This window comes from Ovis aries, chromosome 8 (genome assembly GCF_016772045.2).
Source record: "Ovis aries strain OAR_USU_Benz2616 breed Rambouillet chromosome 8, ARS-UI_Ramb_v3.0, whole genome shotgun sequence".
NCBI classification, from domain to species: Eukaryota; Metazoa; Chordata; class Mammalia; order Artiodactyla; family Bovidae; genus Ovis; species Ovis aries.
The window spans coordinates 47,332,950-47,357,237 of NC_056061.1; the positions used below are offsets into that span (position 1 = coordinate 47,332,950).

The window sequence follows — 24,288 nt, forward strand, 5'->3', positions numbered from 1 at the left end:
CTCCCTGAACAGAGAAAGGAAAAAACTGGTCCGGACTCTGGTCCACCAAGCTGCCAGCCTTGTCCACAGCGTCTGTTGTGGAGGGTTGTGGGACCGATGACTGGCTGATTGCCCTGTGAGTCATCGTCAGAGGAATCCAAGAGGAAGGGTAACAGAAAATGCGAGTCAGGGGAAACGGCCGAGTGAGAAGGAGCAGTTACGCAGGAAGGACGGTGCTGCCCCATTTCCAGGGCTGAAGGGCTGAGACCCGCAGACCCTGAGAATCACAGGGAGTTTAGGTGTGTTTTTGTAAGTTGCAGCCTTTCTGCTTGCGTCTATTTGTGGGCGCTTTCTTATTTTGCTGTTCAGTTTTGGTTTGTTTTGCCTGCAGTTTGGCCAGACCATCAGAGATCGCTATCTTAGCTCGGTAAGACCACAGAGGTCTTACCCCAGGGCCTTTCCTTTTTGCATTCTGTAGTGAAAGCAACTGAATTTCTAGACTATGAAATCAGCACCTACATTTACCTTTATACAGCTTTTTTTCTTCCTGAACACTTCATCTTTAGAAATGTTGCATCACTAGTTTCCTAGTTACTAGAGCCAGTGGCCTTTGCGTCTTACCTGCTATGTTAGCCTTGATCTGGGAAATACCAAACGCTTTAAAGAGAAGCGCAAAATGAGAAGGTTACTAGTTGAAATTTGTGTCAGTCTTGCCTCTCTCACAGTTCATTCTAGATGGCTCTTGTTTTTCCTTGCCATCTTCTCAGCGTTTTTTAGTTTTAATACTTAACGCCTCCCTTTGCTCTCTTTACCCTGGTGTCTTGCTCCCCGGTAGCATTTCTTTTCTTTGCCTCGTGTTCTTCCTCTCTCTTGCCAAGTCTTTACATTTCTTTCTCTATGTGAGCACACACCTCTTCTCGTTTGTTCTTGTAGATTCTTTCTGCTCCTGCCTGCCTGCACACATGCTTTCTCACATCATTCCTAGACAGACCCAGGCATGTGCGCACATATGCACACACTCTGTACGTACGTGGACACATGAGCACCAACACCACCCCCTCCCTGACCCTGGTCTCTTGCTTATGGAGGCCCCACAGCGGCTCTGGGTGCTCCTGTTGCTATCTCTTCCCAGAGCTGATTTCTGGGAGGGGTCATTCAGACAAGAAGGGAATTGGACAGGGAGCGTGCACTGGCTTCCCGCCTGTGTCTAAGAATACATCTTGGGAAGGAGGCTGGATTCTGAAGATCCAGGAAAAAACTCAAAGGAGGCTGTGACTTCAGAATCCAGGGGAGTAGGTTGTTGTCTAGTCCCTAAGTGATATCCGACACTTTGTGACCCCTATGGACTGCAGCACGCCAGGCTTCCCTCTGCTTCACTATCTCCTGGAGTTTGCTCAGACTTCTGTCCATTGAGTTGGTGATGCCATCCAACCATCTCATCCTCTGTCACTCCCTTCTCCTGCTCTGTCTTTCCCAGCATCAGGGTCTTTTTCAGGGAGTCGACTCTTCACATCAGATGGCCAGAGTATTGGAGCTTCAGCTTCAGCATCAGTCCTTCCAGTGAATATTCAGGGTTGATTTCCTTTAGGATTGACTGGTTTGATCTCCTTGCAGTCCAAGGGACTCTTCAAGAGTCTTCTCCAACACCACAGTTTGAAAGCATCAATTCTTCAGCTCTCAGCCTTCTTCATGGTCCAACTGTCACATCTGTACATGACTACTGGAAAAACCATAGCTTTGACTGTACGGATCTTTGCTGGCAAAGTGATTAGGAGGAGGTAGTCCTGAGCTTGGGGAAATCAGCCGAAGAGAACAAGGTGTTGGGATGATGTTTCCACCAGCCTTGAGCTGGAGAATCCTGATGGGGCGAGAAAGGCCTCTGGATAGGATGGGTGGTTGGGGAGTACTCAGGGGAGGAAGAGGCTCAGAACTCAGGGTGTGAAAGAGGATGGGGATCATCAGCTTGCCCTCTAGCTGTTGAAATGCCCACGGAGCCTGGTAGGTCCGGGGGAACTGGCAGGAGATCCCGGGGATGCCCAGGCTCCCTCTGCGACCTTGGGCTGTCTCTTGCCCCACAGAGAGCCCTTCCCCACCCCTGTGGAGTGGGGGGACCACCCTCCTTTCCAGGTACCCACTCTTCTCCTTCCTTTTCTCTGAGGCTCTTATCACTCTCTGACCTCTTATATATGAGGTTGCTTGTCCATCTGTCTCCCTCTCTATGAAATCAGCTCCAGACTTTGGGGTCTTTGCCTTCTTTGATCACTGTGCAAGTCCAGGGGCCTGGAAAAGTTACACTACAGGGCTACAGGGCTACTCATTACGCATGTATTTGTTGAATGAATGAACTTACTGACTGTCTCTTAAGAATCACTTGTGGCTTCTCACTGTCCATAGAAAACACTCAGAATCCTCAGAAGAGCCTTTAAAGCTCTTTACAATCTGTTCCCAGGCTACCATTTCAGATATATATTCCATCAGTGTTTTCTTCTAGCTCAACTTTTGTTAGATATCTCTCTAACTAACTTATGTTTTTATTTTGTACAGTTTCCTAACGTATGTGTTATATCTGTTGGCTCTGAAGTTCTCTTAATTTGTCCTAAATTTACTTACTGTGCAAATAGAGAATTACTTGTCAAGGGGCTTGCTCTTTGCAGGGAACTCTGTTAAGCCCAGGTTATGGTGTGTGGAATACGGACCCAGTAGAAAGCATGGTCCCAGGTGGTAGGGAAGTTAGTATTTCCAGAGATCACATGTATAAGCATGAAGCATTTGAAGTACAGTGCAAACAGCAAGATGTGATCAAGGGCCAGGATGAATAGTCGAGGTAAGTGTGGTTGGAGTTGGAAGAAAAGAGAGCTGGCAAAGATTGGATGTCAGGACGGCCTTAACAGGAGGAGTTGAATCTGTTTATGTCCTTAACATGATTGTGGGATTTGCTGAAATGGTCCTAATTACCTAGCTGATATCCTTCGAGATCTTATAGATGTCAGGTTCATCAGTTTTATTGTTCCATATCAGTCATTGTCAGCATACTTTTCCTGACCATTCCCAAGTAAGACCTTCTTAAGACGTAATTAATGAAGGGATATGAAGGACTCTTTAAGTGCAGACCTAGAAAATTCTTACAAAAAAGTTAAAATGTATGAAGAGGCCTTCACTTGAATTGTTTGAAAAAATGTGAATAGAACTTCAGTTCATTAAAACATGAGGAGTAAGAAAACAAGCCCAAGGTGGTTGGTGATATTTGTGGGACATCTGTGGTAATGTTCCAGCATATGTAAAGAACGCATGAATTGGTAAGAAGAAGCCAGACAGCCCAGTAGAAAAATGATACTGTACATTCATAAACTTGAACAAGCACTTCATTAAAGAAACCCAAATGGCTAGTTGAATAATGTATGCTAAATAAAATTACAGTAACACACCATACACTCTCTCTGGATTTGCAGACGTTTACATATGTGATATAACCAAGTGTTGGTGAGGATGTGCATGCTTGGAAGGTCTTGTACATAGTTAGTAGGAGTATAACTTGATACAATTACGTTAAAGAACAGTTTATTACTGAACCAAGTTCAACCAAGTACAATTTAGCATTCTTACTCCTAGATACACATTTTGGAAAAAGTCTTACTCATGTGCTTCAAGATCGATCAGGAAGTTATGGTACATAATGTACAATGGGATATTTGTTGCTGCTGTTAAGTCAGTAAGTCACATCTGACTCTTTGCGACCCCATGGACTCTAGCCCACCAGGCTCCTCTGTCCAGGGATTTCCCAGGCAAGAATATTGGAGTGAATTGCCATTTCCTTCTCCAGGGATCTTCACAACCTAGATCAAACCTTCGTCTCCTGCTTAGCAGGTGGGTTCTTTAACATTGAGCCCTGAGAATCCTGCAGTGGAATATTACTCAGCCATAGACAGAAACGAATTTGAGTTAGTTGAACTGAGGTGGATGAACCTAGAGTTTGTTATTCAGAGTAAAGTAAGTCAGAAAGAGAAAAACAAATATCGTATATTAATGCATATACAGGGAATCTAGAAAAATGGTACTGATGAGCCTGATTGCAGGGCAGGAATGGAGACTCAGATGTAGAGATCGGACTTCTGGACACGGTGGAGAGAAGGAGAGGGTGGGACAAATTGAGAAAGTAGCATTGAAATATATATGTTACTATATGTAAAACAGATTGCTAATGGGAAATTGCAGGGTAACTCAGCTCAGCCTGATTCTCTATGACAGCCTAGAGGGATGGGATGGGGGTGGTGGTAGTGGAAGGGCAGCTTAAGAGGGAGGGGATATATGTATTCTTATAGCCGATACATGTTGTTGTATGGCAGAAACCAATACAACATTGTAAAACAATTATCCTCCAATTAAAAATAAATTTTAAAAAAAGGAAACACTGACAAGAATGTTCAAAGAAACATTGACTAATAAGAGCAAAAACGGGAAACAACCCAGATGCTCATCAACATTGTATTCAATTAACTCATTTTGCTGTACTTACCCATTGAGGTACTGGCTGTGGAAAAAAAAAAAAAAAAGAGTCAGTAACACCACATACAGAAGGGTGTGCGAGATGTGTTTAAGAGCAAGGATTCTGCCTGTGTTCAAAATCTGGGTCTCCCACTTACTTTGTGACCTTGGGCAAGTTTCTTAACCTCATCAGTTTCCTTAAGCTTATCAGTTTCCTTACCTGTACAGGGGGATAAATGATAGTGTCTTCCTGATAGGGTTGTTAGGAAGATTAAATGAGTTAATATTTGTGGCATGATTAGGAGAGTGACTGGCATGTAATAAATCCTAGGTAAGTGTTTGTTAAACAAAAATGCATACATCAGTATGGGTTAATCTTAGAAATGTAATGTCCAGTGAGAAAAGCAAGACACAGAAGAACGCATATAGAATGATTCCATTTATCTAAAGTTCAAAAGCATGCAAAACTAAGTGGATTGCTTAGGGATGTACATATAGACGTTAAAATTGTAAAGAAAATTAAGGCAATGATTGCCAGCAAAAAAAAAAAAAAAAATCTGTGTAATGGTTACCTCTAGAGGTGATGGAGTAGGATATGGTAGGGAAGGAATTCTTTGGGGGCTTCTAGGGTCCTCAAAATGTTTTATTTTCTAGCCTGAATAATGGTCCCAAGAATGTTCTTTTAAAATAATTATTATTTTAACTGTGTGTGGATTTTTTGCAAATGCATATACTTATTACATATTAGATAATACATTTTTAAACAGATTTTGTGAGTTGTTATTTTCTGAAAATATTTCTGATTTGATCTGTTGTTTTAAAATTACCTAAGAAAATGCCAAACCCAAAGTAGCAAGGTGACATTTAGCAGGCATAAATGTAAATTCCTACATTTGAGTTAAAAAAAAAAAAATAACCTGTTCAAGCACAGAATTTGCACACCTGCTTGATACTTGTTTCCCTATAAGACTCTGAGCTGCCAGTGCAGTGTGGCCCTTGCTTCTTACTGAAGGTGACATTTCCGCAGAGCCACGTTTAGTGAGCTGTCCCATTTAGATAGGACTGTGCAGTGGTTTTACTCAGCTATTCCCAGGCCTGGTTATCCCATGTACAGAATACTGTGCCCCATTCCTGGGGACTATTTTAAGGAAGATACTGACCATGAATGGAGCATCCTCTGTGATCAAGATGTTTAAGGATCTGGAAACTGGCCACTTATAAGAGTAGCCAAGGAAGTGGGGATATTTAGTTTGGCAAAGAGAAGATGTAGGGAGAGAAAGGGTATCTTCTGTCATTAGAGGAGGAAATCAGCTTTCTCTGTTGTTCCACAAGTCAGATGCCTGCTGTGTCTGCTGGTGGAGGCAAGTTTCAGCTCCTAGTGGCTGGAGACTTCCAAACAAAAGCTATGGGCTCTCCTTTAGGCTTGACTGATCTTGGTACCTGACGTGTGGTTCCAGGCCCAGCAGCATCAGCGTCATCCAGAGCACGTTAGAATGCAGAATCTCAGGCCCACTCCACAAATGTGGAATCATCATCTGTATTTTTATCAGGATTTCCCTGGGGATTCATTTACACATTAAATTTTGAGAGGCACTGGCCTAAACATTTCTAAGATCCTTCTTTGTAATTCTTAGGATTCCGTGATTTTATTTAAAGTATATGTTCAACTGAAAATTACCAGTTCATATGTGACATTATTGATTTTAAAACCGTGACTATAGTTAATAATAAGGTATTTTATATTTCAAAGTTATTGAAACAGTAGATTTTATAAGAAAAAATAAATTTGTTTAGTATGTGTGGTGATGGATATTAACCAGACTTCCTTGGGTGATCATTTCACAGTATGTGCTGTGTTTAGTCATGTCCGACTCTGTGTGACCTCATGGACTATAGCCCACCAGGCTTCTCTGTCCATGGAGATTCTCCAGGCAAGAACACTGGAGTGGGTTGCCATGCCCTCCTCCAGGGGATCTTCCCAACCCAGGGATCAAACCCAGTTCTCCTGCACTGCAGATGATTCTTTACCAACTGAGCCTCCAGGGAAGCCCATTTCAGTATCTATCTATCTATCTATATATGTACACACACACACAAATATCAAGTCACTGTTGTCCACCTGAAACAAATACAATGGTGTATGTCAGTTATATCTCAATTTTTAAAAAGCAGAAAATAAATGCCTGAGTATGTTACATGTACATAAAGCCAAACAAGTTTTTGTTGCTGAATTAGTTTGAAATTTTTTTGTCCATTTGCCCCCTAAAGTAAATGTAATGTTACTTATGTCTTGGGGCAGCTTATAACAATCACAATATAATATAATAGTGATTTTTTTTCTTTTTTAATATATAGGATGAGATTCTTGTTTTAAAATTATATTAGTTCATTCAAATTTTTCTTCTGTAGTCTTTAAAGTTTACAGAGTGAATTAAGGTTCTGAATACCTCTTAAGAATGCTCAAAAGAGGCATTTAAATGATAAAAACATATCACATTAATTTTGTACTTTTTTTGCTTGTGCATATTCCATATTTTGACCTTATAGGAACCTTCAAAGTCTTGAGTATTTATAGTGATTCTCCACAGTGCCCTTTATCTTTTAGATACTAAACCTGAGATCAAGTAAAATAGTTGAACCTTTTTCCCCTCCTCAAAAGATTATGACTAATTTAAGCTCATTTCTTATTTTCCTTAAAGATTTGCTACTCATCCTTTTAACTGATTAAGTTCAAGTGGAACCCATGATTCATTTCATCCTTTTCCCTTTATGTAATTAGTCATTTATTCTTTTGATGTCCACAGTAAAACTAATACTTAGCATGATAGTCTTAAGATTCCAAAATAAAGAAGTTCTTAAATGACTTACAATCAGATATAAAATATGCTTTACTGTATGGCAAAAATGAATAGGGAAAACTTCTCATGAATAAAAGATGTGTTTTTTAAGGCCATATAACCATGAGTTACTTGGCTTAAGCGCATATTTCCAGATCTGTTTTTTTTTAACATGTAGGACAAAGAAACTGTACATTGATATTTGGCTTAAATATTATCTGGTGATATATGTCATCTAGATAAGATAAGATATGACAAATGGATTTATAAAATGTAAGGTACTATAGGTACTTTATTAACTTCAGTGCATGATAACCCAGTTTTCATTTTAATTTAGCAGGGTTTCCCCTCCTTTTCTGGAACTGACTTAAACAAAATCTAAATTCCATCTTAGTGTGAGTCTTTGAGTTTCGATTTCTTTATCCACAAATGATTTTGAATAGATGTCACCACAGGTTATCATATTAGTAATTGGGAGGTGGAAGGCTAGACTTTTTTCTGTAAGCTTGCTCGCTTGTTTTCTTTATTTATTCATTCATTCATCATGAATATATACTGAGAACTTTCTATGTTCAAAGCTCTGGGCTGAGTGCTCTGGTAAGACATAAAATGAATAAGCCAGTCCAAGGTACAAAATTACTTGTAATTTATAAATTTATTTTTAATAATTATCATACTTTTCTGAACTTTAGAATGTTTGATCACCATTTAAAATATTGAGGAGACGTGAGATTGATGGTGAACTTGATAGCTGGTAAAGATACAAACGTCTGAAGTATATACTTCAGCTTTTAAGAGCAAGGTTGAGCAAGAGTCCTGCATATCCATATAGAGTTTACCTGATCTTAGATTTTTTTCAGAATGCTTTGCAGTCGCATACTCCAGTCTAGTCTGTGCTGTTTAATATGGTCGCCACTTAGCTGCATGTGGCTTTTGATCACTTGAAATGTGGCTGATCCAAGTCAAGATGTGCCATGATATATACACTGGATTTCAAAGATTTAGTACAAAAAAGACAAAATACCTCTTTAATAAGAATGTTGTTTACCTATTGAAATGACAATATGTATAAAAATGTTTTAAATTTTATCTGTTTCTTTTTAGTTTTTTAAATGTGACTACTAGAAAATTTTAAGTTACGTATGTGGCTCACGTTTTATTTCTCTTTGAAAGTGCTGGTCTAGATTCTAAAGTGTAGAGTGATTGAGAGCTCTCAGAGAAAAATATCAGAGCTTAACGCAGAGAGTTTTAGAGATGAGATACCACTGACAGAATCCACTTACTCAAAAGAAGAAATCTCAGTCTGCACCTTTGCCCTGCTTTGAGACATGCCTGCTTTCCTGAGCACACAAAAAGAGCATTGGTAGAGCGAGCATTTTAATATCTGCAATGTACAGAGTATTGAAGGGGATTAAAATATATATCACACAGGTCCCTTCTTTTAGGAAAAGATCCAGCCTACTGAGGAGACAAGATATGAGCATATGACTTGTTATATCATAGAAAGAGAGAAATATCTATTCAACACTCTTTTCCAAGAACTTGGAAGCACTCAATGGAAAAGGAAAGAAATGTCACCATGGCAGGGAGGGGTGCATTGATTGGGTGCTCAAGAGTGGGTAAGATTCCAGTGGGCAGAGGGAAAGGGGCATGGCGGGGTAGGAAGGGGATTGAGTGGAAACAAGCGAGAAAAGATAAAAAAGCACAAGAAAATAGAGAGGTCAGCTGAGTCGGAGGATGGAGTATAAGGTATGAGTAGAATAAATGTTGCATATCTTTGTTAGAGTTTCCCAGGTGGCTCAAGTTGTAAAGAATCTGCCTGCAATGCTGGAGATGTGGGTTCAATCCCTGCATCAGGTAGATTTCCTGGAGAAGGGAATAGCAACACACTCCAGTATTCTTCCCTGGAAAATCTCATGGACAGAGGAGTGTGGCAGACTATAGTCCACAGGGGTTGCAGAAGAGTCAGACACTACTTAGCGACTAAACAGCAAATTTTTGTTAGAAAGTCCTTTAAATAGCAAAATTAGTAATACTGTATTTCCAGTTACATTTATACTTATATTTGTATACAATCTTATAACTTAAAGAATTCTCAATAATATAGTATCATTTAATATTTTAGACAACAGTGATCAGCATTTTTTTTTTTTGCTAAATTAAGTACACTGTTACGTCATTTTATTTTTGCTGTTGACTCCATTTTATAGAAGCAGAAAGCAGAAAAGCCTGGCTTGCATATTAATGATAAAGTCTTGAATCTGAATTAAACTCTCTAGCTCAGTTTTACTGTGCTGAGCTACTCTGAATTGCACACCTGTAATTCTGTTAGCTTTGCCTGTTTTTGAACTTTATATACATGGAATCATGCAGCACGCACTGTTTCGTGTCTGGCTTCTTTCATTCAGTGTTGTGAAATTCATTCATGTCATTGCGTATAATGGTTGATTTTTAAATTCTCTGTGCTATATAGTATTCCACTGTATGTATATACCACTGTTTGTCTATTTGTATGGTTTTCAGTTTTCTTGCCATTCTGAATGACACTGCTGTTGAACATTCCAGTACATATCTTTGGGTGAACACACAGTATGTTTCTGTTGGGCATATATGTAAGAGTAGAAATATAAAAGCAGATAAATTATTAAATTGTCTTGGAAATGAGTTTAAAATTTGGCTTTATGATAGTCTTTAGAAGAAAAGTAAAAGCTGCAAACTTTTAAAAAACTGAAATAGAGTTGACTTACAATGTTGTGTTAATTTATGGTATACAGCAGAGTGATTCATTTATATATATTCTTTTTCATATTCTTTTCCATTATGGTTTATTTCAGGATATTTAATATAGTTCCCTATGCTGTACAGTAGGACCTTGTTATTTATCTATATTATATGTAGTAAAAAACTACAGACTTCTAATCCTCAAATACTATATCAAAATAGATATCAAGGCAGTCTTTACAAAAGGATCTAAGGTGTAATAATTTTTCTGCTTTTAACACATTTTTGGATGGAAGCATGAAAATAGTAAACTTTTTCATCTGTATAGAATTTGAAAGGGGCAACCAGGTGGCGCAGTGGTAAAGAATCCTCCTGCCACTGCAGGAGGTGCAAGAGATTCGGGTTCGATCCCTGGTTTGAGAAGATCCCTTGAAGTGGGAAATGGCAACCTACTCCAGTATTCTTCCCTGGAAAATTCCATGGACAGAAGAGCCTGGTGGGCTACAGTCCATGGGGTTGCAGAGTTGGATGCGGCTGAGCGACTGAGCACGCACACCACATAGGAAAAGACTGAATTTGTATCACTAAGGTTTCCCTTACAGTTATACTTCTTTCCTCCAAGAGAAGTTTTGGCAGATAAATAGTGGATAATGAAGATGAGATTGTTACCAGGATGACATTATACTAGGGTATAATGAGCAATAAGTATCCGGATTATGTTTATTGGGAGATGAGGAATTTGAGGTGCAGGTAAATGGTAGGAAATTACATCCCAAAATCTATAATGAAAGCTACCGTTCTCAAAACTTTATTGAACTTTCCTCCAACCCTCCCTCTTTTGTTTAGGGGAATCTTCAGGCAATCAAATTTGCATTCTTGCAAAGAAGGCAATTACAAATTCCCCAACCTGTTTTTAGGGGAGAAAAAAAATGAAGGCAGACATTTATCCAGAGGCATCCTGTGTGAAGAAAGGGTAGTTCTAGGATTTGCCAACAGAAGACTTCAGTCTTTGTAGCTTCTTAACGTTAATGATGATCGTTTAAAGATGGGTGTTTTATGTTTAGACTGACCAGAGTTGTTGAACTTAAATTGACTGGACAGAGGAAGAAATCTTTCTTTTTTCTGTGCTCTGACTCAGGGTGGCCCTAGGCAGGTTAAAGGCAAATGGAAATGTAGCCTCAGTGGACAAAGAGCATTGTTGTGGTTATTGGTGGTAAATGAAAATTATTTTAGAGTGGAGAAAAGGACATTAACTTAGGGCATATCACTTATGAACTGAAAGTTCCGTTCTTCTGTTGCTATGACGGACATCTCTTGCATTTTGTAGAAAAGACCCTCCTGGTTATTGTTATGTCAGAGAAGTGTGATTACTCCAGTCTCCAACTACTGTGTGTACTTTGAGAGATTATGGGTATATGTGTAAAAGTCACATTTTTTTTTAATGTCCACTGATGATTTCCTTAGGGCTACACGGTGTGGGTCAGCATTTGAGCTTATTCAGTTTTTCCGCTCACTTTCCAAAATCAATATCAAATGAGAGCATGATGGGGGAATCAGGTTATTTTCAAGTCATATTTGAAGAACAGGTGTGTTCTTTCCTGATTTACAGTGCAGGTGCATTTGAATGTAACTGCCTAAAATGGTGATTAAAAAATTATTCAAGTGGAACAAAGCAAAGTTTTAAAAATGACTTGTAAACAGTTGCTCTTATTTTTTTTCCTGTTTTCTCTCCACTTAAAATAATGTGGATTTCTGAACACTCCAAGAACCTCTTAACAATACTCCTCCAAACATGTGAATTACACTCATTCAATAAGATCCAGCCTTTTCATTGGTAGGACAATGTCGAGTGGTCACAGGGCCCTGGATCTTTTCTTTGTCCAATCTAATTCTAAGGCGGAGAACAGTCCTCCCTGCTTTTGAATCCAGTGACATCTTTCCATTCATCACTGAACACCAGGGGGAGCAGAACCACAGGACACCCCCCCCCCCAACCCAGAATACCCCTCACCACTGTGGGCTCCTATTCTCTGCCAGGGGGTTTGTAGCTTTAGTCTTTCAAGAGCCTCGAATATTTGATGGTGAGATCCTGCACGCAGGTAGCCAGTTATCAGGCTTGTGTGGGTGTGTTTAGAGGGGTCTCCCCTAAAGCTTAGCTTTAGGTCTTGGTGACCGAATCTAAATAACACAGGTTACTCATCATGAGTTGAAGATTTTCCCCTTTTCACATTGATGCTTCTGATATAATTTTGTACGTTGGCTGATGATGTGTGCGCACTTTGTGGCTGCTGAGATGCAGCTGGAAAGTGTGGGGGGTTGTCTGCTTCCTCTGAGGCTGCTCCAGGTGGTCAGGTGGGGGCGGCGTGATAAAGGTGCGGCACCACTTCCGGCAGTTCGTCTTGTGAGTTCTGTTCACCAGCTGCCTGAACCTGGGTCCCGGTTCTCTCCTGCACACTTTATTTTTCGCCTGACGCTGGTTTATGACTAAGGTGGTGGTTCAAAATTCCCTTTTTATCAGTAGCTATGAAGAATCTTACCAGTTACTTTGTGTCGCCATTGCCCTTTCTTCTTTTGCTGTGCATTTTCTGTATTTTGTAAAAAAAGAAAGAGAGACCTGAAAAAAGATTTTAGTGCCATAGAACAGATAAAGGTTAGGTGGATCGTTTAAATCCCTCGTTAGAGCAAACGTAGAAATCATTTTATGTTCTTGGTAGACCGAGTGTGCAAAAATGCATTTTATGTTGGAAGCTGTCGGTTATTTAACACAGATATGGAAAAGTCCATTTCAGAATATTGACAGAGGATCACTAGACTTGTAAGGGGTTCATTTATTCCATCTGCCCTTCACATACACGTCTTTTGAATTTCTGTATTGCATCACTGACTCAATGGACATGAGTCTGAGCAAACTCCAGGAAATAGTGAAGGACAGTTCCCGTATGCTGCAGTCCATGGGGCCCAAGGAGTTGGACATGACTTAGAGACTGAACAACAACAACAGACCATCCTTGGAGCTGGGAGAAATGTGAACTGCCTCTGGGGGGTTTACAGTCTCCCTGGAAGGAAACCAGTGTTTCTTAATATACCTGACAAGGGGGTGATCTTATTCATCCTTTGAGAAAACTTTATCAATGAGATAATAGAATAACATTTTCAAGAAAGAAGCTGAGGGGCAGAGGCGCAGGACCCGTGTAGCGGAGCCCATAGGAAAGGACAGGCCTCTGGCTCCAGATCCAGTGCTCTGTGCAGTGTGTGCGCTGCCTCTCACCCTTGGTCATTCAGAGAATAACTTGATTTAGGGACATCCAGAAAGTATTACGGAATTTCAGAGTCAAGGACGATGAGTGCAGCCGGAGTAATGGAAGAAGACCCACTGGCTGGGTGGGAATTAGCCCTGAGCCCTAACCGCGGGTAGAAGTTGTATCCAGCAGCCATGGAGGAGAAAGGGCCTCCCATCCGGTATAAACTGAGTGAGGGCAGGGATGATCCCAGAGGGAGAAGGACATGTCTGTGTGTGTCATTCAGACGGGAGCCATGAGAAGCTAGCACTGAAGGGGTGCTCTCTGTGCGAGGCACTGTTCCAGGTTCTCTACAGCAGTGAGGTAATCCTACCCTCACAGCAGCCCTCCAGGGCAGATGCTGTCAACTCTTTGAAGGATAATGGTGGTGGCACTGGGACTCAAAAGCTGTCAGGCTCCAGAGCCTGAGCTCTGAACACTCTGCTCTATGCACCCTTCGTTACTAGGAGATGTGGATAGTGGGGAGGTTTTTTTTTTTTTAACTTTTAATTTTGTACTGGGGTATAGTCAATTAACAGTGTTGTGATAGTTTCATATACACGTATGCATTCTCCCCCAGGGAGAATGTATCCAACACCGTCCTCCCCACCAACATCTAGGCTGCCACATGGTATCGAGCAGAGTTCCCTGTGCTATACAGTAGGTCTTTGTTGGCTGTCCATTTTAAATACAGCAGTGTGTACATGCCCATCCCAAACTCCCTAACTATCTCTTGCCCTCTATCTTCCTGGTGGGGCGGTCTCTTGAATTGCTGGGGACAGTGATGGAAAGATCAAGATGGCATGGGGTGGTGATTGGGAGATCACAGTGACCGTATTGTGATGGTTGATTTGGGAAGAAAAGAAAAAGCATTTCCTCTGAGCCAAACAGGATCTGGTTGGCGCAAGTGTGTAGCAAGAGACAGAGGGGAGCTTTAACAAATCAGCAGGCCTGGAATGACTTGAACTGAAGACGTAAAGAAGGCTGTACAACTTGGAGACTGGGTGGCATTTCTGCTGTTGAAGAAATGAGTGAGATCAAGAGAGAGTCTCTTTTGAAGGAGGCAATCACACAAGGCGAAGAAATGAAGGCTTTTGAAAGGGTTAAACATGCAGTAGAGGCACTACGTGCTAGACAGGTGGTTCACTGGAGGGGAGCTGAGAGTCAGGGAGAGGAGTCCAAGAGAGGGGAGACTAATGAATCCGGGTTCTGCACAAGGAGAGAGTTGATATCCCTGGAAACAGATGATTTCTCAGCATGAGAAACCCAGGGCTTTGGGAAGTACCCTCAATCAGGCAGAGGAAGGAGAGGAGCAGCAGTCAAGGAGGACATAGGGGAAGCAGCTACGCTAGGGGAGAGAGGATAATAACAAGAGAAAATTTTAAAAGTTGCTGAGCAATGTTAGCTGTTGCAGAGAGGTCAAGGGGACAACGAGTGGAAAGGGGCCAAATAGTCTGACAAAGGGGAAGGCCATCTACACTCTGTGCAGTAGGCTTGGTGAAAATCTAGGGGAGGGGAAATGCAGCTGGGCTAAGGACTTTGGAGGTCTTCAGCAGACCTCTAAGAGCTAAATTTACAGGTTAGTTTAGCATCACTGCAGAGTGGGAGCTTTGTAAATAGCTCGGGGCTGCTTGAGACTGCTTTTTGTTACATTGGTCCGTTTGGCCTAATCCGTCTTTCCGAACACCTAATAAATTTGGTGTTCCAATGCATTCCTTCACATAGCATAAGAGGTCTGAGGGTGGAGGTGTTTAATTGATCACTGCCCATTGAAGTCATCATTTGGGTGCCAATTTGATACACCCTTAAAGCAGAGCAATTGAGGCAGAAGACTGTTCCTTGGGAACCATGCTTTAGAGGATCATCCAGCTGCCCACTGCCTGCCCCACTTCCCAGGGCCATAGACTCATCTATTTTTTAGTCTCCTTTGATGATACTGTTAGCTACAAGGAATCCAGATAGTGTCATAACACTGCCATACTCGGGGTTTCTTTTCATTTTAGGGCTCCCTTATCATATAAAGTTCAACTGATATGAAAAGAACCCAATTGTGTTTCCTAACTTCTCAGACATCCTCAAGATCCCAAACTGTGTCATACATCTTCCAGTGGCTGTGTCCCCTTTGGTGACAGTCCAGGATTTCCCAGTTTCAGCACTACAGCTGTGAATTTTAAAGCATTTCATCCGACACCATGGCATTCACAGTTATTTTTATTTACACTGCCAAGTTTGGAAATGCACCTCACTCTAGCATTAGTATAAATTTTTTTAGGGAGGAGAGAATAAATTTGCATTTACAAATGATCGTGGTTTTTTTATTTTAGCTTTTGGCTGGAAGCCTATTTGGTTCTTTCTTTTTCCAGCCAGTTTTTCTTGGTAACTATAACTTGGTGCATTCTGCTGTTAGAAAATATGTCTCCGTGTGGAAAACTCAGACTTAGGAGCATGTAAACGCTTTCTCTCCCACCCCTCCCCCACCCCTAGCGTAGATTACTGGTAAGTGAAACTTCAAAGAGTCAGCTCTGGAAAGTCAGACCCCACCGCCCACCCCTACCGGCCCCTCGCTTCTCCTTCTTACTGCCTGTCTCTGTCATCATTAGCATCTTGACTAAGAAGCATGAGAGGGGAGAAAAATGAAAGTCAGGTCAACTTTGTTTCTTATCCACAGTTTTGGCAAAAGTTTAATTGTGTTTGATTGAACTCTTGGTAGTTGGTTTTTGGAGTTGTCTGGGGTTTCATTTATTCTCCAGTTCTCTTAGTTTTCAGTAAGGAAAACTGAAATTTTAGTATAAATATAATCTAGAGTTCATTGTTCTTAATGAGAGAAACTGCTTAATCATTTGCTTAGGTTAGAAATCTGTTCTGATTACCCGAAAGTTTTCAGCAAATCAATTTGGTATCTTTTCATAAGTGTTTGATTATATTAGCATAGTCCTAATATGTTTAATACAATTTAATCTTTCATTATTAAAGCTCCTAAATATATTACTGTGCTTTATCATTATGAACATCGAAGAACTGTGCTTCATTAACCATTTTGTCATGGATGCATGATTTTATAAAATATGGTAAAAATGAATTACTAGAAAAATAAAATAAAAACATCTAAAATCATAAGATTTAAAAAAATTATTGCATTCAACAGACATAAAATTAACTCTGGAAAACTGCTAAAAAGTCTCTAAACTCTCCTCCCTGTTTCTGGCTTTGGGGCTGGTCTACGTAGATCCCACTTTAAGTCCCACTGGAATGGGATGGAATACAGACAACTTAGGAGCTATGAACTGAATCCCTCAACTTCAGGTCATACCCTCAAAGTAGGTTTTGATGAGACTGTCATATCCATATTTCTTACATTTGCATTTTTCACTCATTAAAGTCAAGTGCAAAGAAAAGAATCCTATTTATTTAAAGTTTTTCTATGTAAAAATGTAGTTGCAGGACAATTACATGATTGTTAAAATATTTCAAATGATATAAAGATAAATATCGAAAAGTTTATTGCCTTTCTTCCCAGTTCTCAGGTTATTTATTTTCCTCCCTCTGAATGTATGCATACATATATACAAACATATGTATATATGTATGCATACATATATAATATTTTCTCTGTAAAGATAAAATCATAATTAATACTCTACAACTCATTTTTTACTTAATATTGTGTCACAACATTTTTCCTTATCAATAATCATAAATCTGATGCCTCTTTTTAATATATGAATGTCCCTCATGGTTATCGGTGAACCGTCAGTTCAGTTCAGTTCAGTCGCTCAGTCATGCCCGGCTCTTTGCAACCCCATGGACTGCAACCCACCAGGCTTCTCTGTCCATGAGATTTTCCAGGCAAGGATACTGGAGTGGGTTGCCATTTCCTTCTCCGGGGATCTTCCCAACCCAGGGATCGAACCCGGGTTTCCTGCACTGCAGGCAGATTCTTTACCGACTGAGCTGCAAGGGAAGCCTGTAAGGTGCGCCATAGTTTCTTTAAATATTCCTCAGTTGATGGCATTCAGGGGCATCCTAGGTTTTTACCATTCCACAAAACACCACAGTTAACATTCTTGTGCGCATATTCTCACTTACCCAGTTTGAAGGATAGATTCCTAAGAGCTGAGTCAAAGATGATGCCAGATGACATTCCAAAAAAGTTGCATCAATGGAGAGTCGCACCAGGAAAATATGAAATACCTGGTTACCTCACTGCAGCTAGAGAGCTGGAATCTTGTCCAGGTTTCCCACTCTGATGGATGAAGAGAGATTCTCTAGTTGTTTTCTTTTGAATATCCTTGATTATCAGCGAGATTGTGCCTCTTTTTGTATGTTTAAGGGCCTGTTGGAGTTTTCTTCTAAGTTTGGGACAGTGGGGGGACAGCCCACCACAGATTTCATTTTACTGGTCTCCTTAAGTACCAGTTTTTCTGTGTGTGGTGTACTTGATGATTGGGGTTTATGTTTGGTTTCGTGGGATAGAGGAGATACAAAGATGAAAAAATACAGTGTTGAATCTTGTTTTGTTTTGTTGAGTTGGCTTAGTTCTCATTTTCTTTCTCTAACATTTTTTTCTTCAAGATCAGCTTACTTACAGGAAATCCGTCTCTGTCTATTTGTGTGTAATGTAAAAAGAGCCCAGGGTGGGGCATCTTTATGGCTTGGCGTACTGTACATTGTTATTCAAGACTGCCCAAGGAGTGCGAATTCACATATGTGTTTTTTTTTAATTGAAGTGGATTTACATAACATGAAATTAACCCTCTTAAAGTATACAATTTAGTGTGTAGCCATCACCTCAATCTAGTTCCAAAACATTTTCATCACCCCAAAGGAATCCGCATACCCATTAAAAAGTCACTCCCAATACCCTCATGTTTCATCCCCTGGAAGCCACTAACCTGCTTCCTGCTTCTATGGATTTACCTTTTCTGGATGCTTCATATAAATGGGATCATACATATGATATGTGACTTTGGGGGTCTGGCGTCTTTAGTTTAGCATAATGTTTTTGAGGTTCATCCACACTGTAGCATGTATCAGTATTTCAGTCCTTATGACTGGATAATATTCCATTGTATGCCACAAATATACCACAATTTGTTTATCCATTCATCAGCTGATAGACATTTGGGTAGTTTCCACCTTTGGCTGTTGTGAATAATTACACATGTAAATTTAGACCCCGAGTTAGTCATACAGAGGGAAGTATGAGGGACAAGCAGGAAGGCAGCTGAGAAGAGCCTTCCAGTGGGTCTTCAAGAGCTTTCCCTTCTCTCAGTGATCGGTCATTTATAGAATCTCTGGAAGGCTGAGTCAGCCTTGGAGTCAGATTGGCAGTTTGTTTTCCTTAGGCTTTAAGCTCTGGGTTAAACCAGAATATAAAGCCACCCAGTGGACCACATCCTCTGGATTTAAAAAGAAACTTACCTTCAACCCTGGGGCATGGTTGTATATTTCCCCTCCTCCAGGCAATGGGTTTCTGTAGCCTCAGTGGATACAGTGACCAGGAGGTAATATTTATGGCAGCCCCTTCCATGGCCATGACCTCTGCCTCCGGTTTCTGGCTTGAAGCTTGAAGAATTTGGTGACCGGAGAGAGGGATTGTGCTCATGATGCGTAAGGGGGTTTCGTTCCCAGCTTAGCAAACTCGGCTGTGTACCTCCCAGTGTTCTCCTCTGTGAAGTGGGGTCACTGATACGTCCTAGGGCTGCAGAGAGAGTTAGGTGAGATAATGTAGAATGAGCACTGTTACGATGCCACGTGGTCACGCCTGATGCATGCTCGTTTCCCCTTCTCAGAGCCTCCCTGTTCTCTGTTGTCCCGTGCCTGTAACACTGCGTGCCTCACAGTGTTGTGCTAAGAACAACATGAGCACATATGCATGTTCCGTAGCACCATGGCTGCCTCGTAAGTAAACACTCAGTATAAACAGATCGAAAGATACCTTGCCTTGCAATCTGTATTTCCCATTGAGAAAACACCATCTAGTTGATTGTAAGCTATCTAAACGCTTTAGGTGGTAAAGATTTCACCTGGGTTTATTGAGTTCTTATGAAGCTTAATATTTATTATTACAGACATATCTGGCTAATTAAAAGACAACCATGTTCAGGAGAGATGGATGGTAGCCAAGATTTCAGTGTGTGAGTTAGAAGTTTAGCATCATATTAGCATAAACATTAGAGAAAGTTATGTTTGTATCATGTTGTTGCAACCTACTCCCCCCCCCCAAAATATCATGTGCACAGTGTGAAATCAGCTTAGAAGCTGACACTTCTGTCTGAACTTTGAAAACAGGCGTTTAGTGCCCTGTTTTGAGTACAGTTTCGTTGTGATTATTTAGAAACCCTGACTTAGGACAAATGGAAAGTGATTTTGGAAAAAAAAAAAAAAATAGCTGCAGAGAGAAGAAACTGTCTTCTACCACGTTCCCTCTCGAAAGCATACTCTGTGAGGATGAAGGCAGTCATCCCAACATGCCTGTTGCGAGGAAATGTTTCTTGGGACTTCCCTGCTGGTCCAGAGGTTAGGACCCAGTTTCACTTCCCAGGGCTTGGGTTGGATCCTTGGTCAGGGAACTAAGATCCTATAAGCTTCTCAGTGAGGCCAAAAAAAAAAAATGCCTTTTTTCCATCTATGCCAGTATAATTGAACAAGAAAGACTGTTCATGTTTTGTCAGATATGAAGTATGATTTTAGTTCCAATCTTTTGTTTCTCTGACCAGATCTGTACTGATTAGAATAGTAAATTGCTCACGTAAGATTTATACATAAATTATCTGAAGAAGCATTTTAGACTCAGCTGAAGTTTTGAAAGAGTTTAAGAATATTTATAACACTTATCTCTTAAAATTAGGAGATCTAACACACGGTAGTATATTTGGCAAATTTGTCCTGTGTGTGTGCTTTGGATTGAGCCCCAAACCCTCAGTGAACTCCCAGGCATATCCCAGGAGCCACAGGTAGATCCTGGAGGCAGGATGAGTAACCAGGAGCTCCCTGGGAGGTAGAGACCAGGAGACCATGAGGCCCCAGCTTTCTGGAGACTTCCAGAGGCAAGTGCCTGGATTAGGGGTGCATTCGTCCAGCCCTCCATCTCCGTCCTAGATGTCACAATCAGTCCCCTCCAACACGTGCAAACTGAACCAAAGTTGTGCTCATAGAAGACAGTTAAAGGTGTCTTCCGTTGTTTCTGACATCTCTTTAGCACAAGGTCCCCCAAATTTTAGGTTTTGTGGTGCTAGAAAATAGATTTACAGTATGAAAAACTGGTATTCATTAAGAAAAGTAATTTTTTAAAACTTTTTTCCTCTTTCTTTTGAAAAATTCACACCTAGAGGAAAGATGAAAGAATAATATAAGGAACACTTTCTCTCCTCTAAGTTTATGCTCACTGATCATTAACATTTGCTATTGTGTCTTTCTGTATATACTTTTTTTGTATATGTACTGGGGAAAGGGACTTCTTTCATAGCTCAGTCGGTAAAGAATCTACCTGCAATGCAGGAGACCCAGGTTCAATTCCTGAGTCGGGAAGACCCCTTGGAGAAGGAAATGGCAATGCACTCCAGTATTCTTGCCTGGAGAATCCTATGGACAGAGGAGCCTGGCAGGCTACAGTCCGTGGGGTCACAAGTATTGGACACGACTTAGCAACTAAACTGCCACCACTATTGGGGAAAGGGGCTCATATTTTTAAAAGTTTCATTTGAAAGTAAGTGGTAGACCTTGTGACATTTTAACCCTAAACACTGCAGCATCATCTCTGAAGAATAATAACATTTTCCTCCATAACTACAACAGTATTGTAAAGTAACTCAGTTGAAAACTTCAGACAAAGGGCAAAAGGTAAAAAGGTCAGAGATTGAACAGTGCTGAGACTGAATTTGAAAAGTGTAAGGAGGAGAAATAGAGGGAGATCATTCAAATTCCTGTTTGGTTTGCTCAAGGATAAATTTTGTATGTAGCACTGAGTCACCCATAGATGCAGATTTTCCCTGAGTATTTATTTAAAGAGTTTCTCCTAGTACTCTGGAGCGTTTTAGCCTGAATTAAAAGCTTTTCAAGGGGTTCCCTGATGGCTTAGTGGTGAAGAATCCTTCTGCCAGTGCAGGAGACCTGGGTTCGATCCCTGAGACAGGAAGATCCGCTGGAGAAGGAAATGGCAACCCACTCCAGTATTTTTGCCTTGAAAATCCCATGGACAGACGAGCCTGGTGGGCCACAGTCCATGGGGTCTCAACAGTCAAACATGACTTAGCAGTTGAACCACCACCACCATAAGCTTTTCAGCCTACAAATGCATTGCTTTAGTATCATCAATCTAAAACTTGAGAGGTCACATCTACTTGGACTTGGGTGGTTATGAGCAAATTTCCAAGGGGATTTGTTGGTGCCAATAATCTGTTGGATTGATAGCATGGGACCATCAGTTATTATAGTCCATGATGGTTATTAATGGACAAGAGGAGGAAACATGGTAGTCCTTCCCTGACATTTCATTTAGGTTTGTCTAAAAGCTGATATTCTAGCATGCTGTTTTGAGAAATCATTTTACTAGCTTGGCAAAGTGTTAAGTTTGATGTCATCCCAGACTTTTTGCAGAATTTCAGTCTCAGGTTTCAGTTCCAGGTAAAACGCTACTCTTTTAAAGCTGAACAGCAGGAACTTAGTCAAGTGGTTGCTATATATTGTATAAGCATCAGTGATTTGTGTATTTTAGAACAAAGATACACATTTTCTTGATACCATTAGCTCAGAGACCATTAAATAAATTAAAAGCTTTCCTTGGACCGTGTCCCTGAAAACATCCATCTTTGGAAGGATTTAATATGTTACAAGAACTAGGTTTGGGGATTTATTTTTCAAAGTTTAAAAAAGGTATTCACTAAGCTTTGGGATGGGAACCACGTTCAGTTGTCTCATGGATAAGTACACCATGCATCATCGTGTCAGGTAGGAGAAAAAAATGTGTTTCCTTTAACAGCAGATATGTCACAGAGTTGTTTGACCCATGATTTTTCATAAAAAGTTCCATTTTCCGTAAACCCTTGTGTTTACCCAGTACGCTGAATGTGCTAACTGACCTCCCAGTGATCAGGCAGGAGGGAGCTATATCCCAGAGAGTTTGAAACTGTATATTTTATCTTTCATTCCCTTTTTCTTTTTACTCTTTTAGTACTCAGTGGCCATGGAGATTTCTAATTTTAAATTCCTATTTACATATCAAATTTACAAGCTATAACTTTTAGGATAATTTTTGTACTACGTTCTGTGAGCAAATTACAACAGCATTTAATGCAAAATGCACGTGTGGTTCCTTGTGTTTCAAAGCCACGCTTTTCTTTGCTTCATTTAACTGTCTTCTGTTTCCAATTTGTGTGAGAAAGTCCCGTGTGAAATGTGAACCCTGGTTTATACAATTACTGAGAATGAATGCATGTCCCTTGGGATAAAAGCCCTTGAGCTATCTTTGCAGTGATCTTATGTAGAATATTTGAGTCTTTCTCTTCCAGTGCCAAGTGCTCACTTTTCACATGTAAATTAAAGATGGTACTACTTGAACTTGGCCACCAGTGCGTGCCTATAATGTTGATCAGTGTCATCATGATTTTGGGCCACTCTGAGAATTTTGTTTTAAATTTTATCAGGCCCAGCTTAAGAAGGAGGATTGCATTTGCTCATCATTCATTCTTTCTATCAGTAAGCATTCATTAAGTGCCTACTTTGTGTCAATGCTGTTCAAAAAGGAACAGGACAATATTGCCATCCTGGAATCACATGATGGGTGCCATGAACCAGTACTAACTGTATAAGAGCCACTTGAATGGGCCACTTGAATGGGGGTCTGAGGATGAGAAGGGGGCCCACAGAAGGTTGGGTTAATCAGTAAAGACATCTGTGAACAAATGAATCCCACACTGAATATTGAAAGAACGTGTAGTACATTACCTCAGTTGGACAAGGGTAGTGGAAGGAGCAATCTAGGCAAAAGGTTTGTATAAAGTTTTAGACGCATAGAACCTCATACCACCTTCTGTGAATTTCAGATAGTTCAGTATGACTAGAGCTTGTCAACATGGAGGAAGATCAGGCTCAAACATAAATGGGAGCCTGACTGTGCAGGATCTTATGTACTGTTCTAAGGAGATGGACCTTTGTCCTGTAGGCAGTGAGGAACCACTTCTGAAATTTCAGTGAAGAATTTTCTTGATCACATTTGTGCTTTAGAAATATTGCCTTACAACTATATGGAGATGTGACTATGGGAATGGATTCAGAGGTTCTAGGATCAGTTCCTATGTTCCTGTAGTAGTCCATGCGAAGAGTGAGGGAACAGTGCGGGTGGGGATGGTGATTAGGAGCTGACAGTGCCAAGAGTTAGCTTCCCTGGTAGCTCAGCTGGTAGAGAATCTGCCTGCAATGCAGGAGACTCCGGTTCAATTTCTGGGTTGGGAAGATCCCCTGGAGAAGGGATAGGCTACCCACTCCAGTATTCTTGGGCCTCCCTGGTGGCTCAGACAGTAAAGAATCCCCCTGCAATGCGGGCGACCTGGGTTTGATCCCTGGGTTGGGAAGATCCCCTGGAGGAGGGCATGGCAACCCACTCCAGTATTCTTGCCTGGAGAATCCTATGGACAGAGAAACCCAGCAGGCTATAGTCCGTGGGGTGGCAAAGAGTTGGATATGACTGAGCAATCAAGCACAGCACAGCCTGGAAAGAGAGGAACTAACTGAGGACAATTCCCAGGTTTCAGTGACTGCATGGGCGATGTCATCAGTGTAGGGGTGTTCAGTTAAGTCATGAGACCAGGAGTGGGTTGAGATTAATGTGAGAGACAGAACAGCGAGAACCAACGATAGAAGCCCTGGGAAGTGGATATTTCAGGAGGAGGCCAATAAAAAAGAAGCCTTAGAAAGAATGGTCTGCTGGAGGAGGAAAACTTAAAGATAGCATGTCCTAGAACCCAAGGCAGGAGTGTCTAGAAGGAAGGAGT

The 24,288-nt window shown here is 40.9% G+C and overlaps 1 protein-coding gene and 1 long non-coding RNA gene across 3 annotated transcripts in view; one reads left to right on the forward strand and one right to left on the reverse strand.

Annotated features, from left to right (window-relative positions):
• BACH2 (BTB domain and CNC homolog 2) overlaps nucleotides 1-24,288 on the forward strand; it is a 388,486-nt gene that overhangs the window by 12,886 nt on the left and 351,312 nt on the right. The gene's annotated exons all lie outside the window — the stretch shown is intronic.
• LOC121820173 (uncharacterized) lies at nucleotides 10,812-21,355 on the reverse strand. The gene is made up of 2 exons (XR_006060617.2): nucleotides 17,384-21,355; nucleotides 10,812-12,604 (listed from the first exon to the last, which is right to left on the reverse strand). It is a non-coding gene; the product is annotated as an uncharacterized LOC121820173 (long non-coding RNA).